The sequence below is a fragment of the Thalassophryne amazonica genome, chromosome 17 (genome assembly GCF_902500255.1).
Source record: "Thalassophryne amazonica chromosome 17, fThaAma1.1, whole genome shotgun sequence".
NCBI lineage: Eukaryota > Metazoa > Chordata > Actinopteri > Batrachoidiformes > Batrachoididae > Thalassophryne > Thalassophryne amazonica.
Window position 1 is genome coordinate 64186628 of NC_047119.1, and position 1299 is coordinate 64187926.

General features: G+C 41.0%; 1 long non-coding RNA gene across 1 annotated transcript; it reads left to right on the top strand.

The window, feature by feature from the left end:
- The first annotated feature begins 431 nt into the window (after window positions 1–431).
- LOC117529972 lies at window positions 432–1024 on the top strand. The gene is made up of 3 exons (XR_004566162.1): window positions 432–557; window positions 695–799; window positions 885–1024. It is a non-coding gene; the product is annotated as an uncharacterized LOC117529972 (long non-coding RNA).
- Window positions 1025–1299: the final 275 nt, after the last annotated feature.

Sequence of the window (1299 nt, forward strand, 5' to 3'; positions counted from 1 at the left end):
ACTATAAATGTATAAAGATTGTACTCATTGATGTCAGTAAAAGGTGTTTTCCATGTTCATATATGTTTTATTATATAGTCTTAAAAGTCTTAAGAGTTGTGAAATATTTAAAACAAAGTAACATTTTCTCTGAATAACTGATGAATTATAGTTAAGAATTTCTCTTGAGATTTTTGTTGCTGAGTATATTCACACATGAAATCAAGAAATTAAACAGCACATCAACACACAGGAAGAATATTTTAACATCTCACTTTAAATAACCGTCTTAAATTACAGTCTGCGACCGACAATCATCCATTATTGATTAAAATCATGATTTAACTCAATACAAGCTGAATATCAGGACTTTTAACAACAACAATGAACCAGATGAGCAGAAAGTCATCAGAAAATGACGTATTTTTGTTTCCGTCTCCTCCTGCAGAAAGCTGAAGGAGTCTGTGAGTCAGAACGATGATCTGAAAGCCCTCAGCAACCAGCTGGAACTGAAAACCAGCAGCTACACCCTGCAGGTCCAAAAGCTCCAGGAGTCTCTGGATGATGCTCACAAACAGGTGCGATGTGACAACACCTGCAGTCTGTTCAGCTCTGATCATGTGACGTGCACCGTGCACGTTCATACCTCAGAGGGTGTTGGTGCTCAGCTGCTGCAGCTCTTTCACTGACTTTGACGCTCCGTCTTTTCCTGCAGATGCTGAAGGCCAGAAGTGATGCTGAGGAACAAGATCGCTCAGCTGCAGCCACCATCTGTCAACTGCGGCGTGAAGTGACCAGTGCGATGGAGAAAATGATCAAGGTGCCAACAGGATTTTTACCAGCTGACTTGTTGCCTGTGTAGAACATGTGTGAGTAGTTGTGTAACGTGTGTTTGTCATGTTCAGATGGAGGAGGATGTAGCCCTACTGGAGACACTGAAGGATCGCTGCAGTTGAGTCAGACTCTCCAGAGCTACATCACTCACATTGTGAAGATCCGGTCAGGGACACACCAGGAGCTGGACGCTCTCCCAGCATGCACTGGGTCATCATCGTCCTTCACTACGGGACAGTTTGAGCACGGACACGGAGGAATCATCATGAGATCATTTGGAAGAACGTGTGAGGAACATTCATTTGTAAAATGATTTCAGTATGTAGAAGTTTTAGTCGTTGAAACAAAAACCAAATAAACGACTAATAAATACCAACTTTCAGTGGTTCTGATTATTTTAAAGCTACAGTGAAGTCAGAGTGTATCTCATGTGACGTATAATTTAATCATTTATTCACTTTTAGAGCACTTTCCAGTCAAAAATAT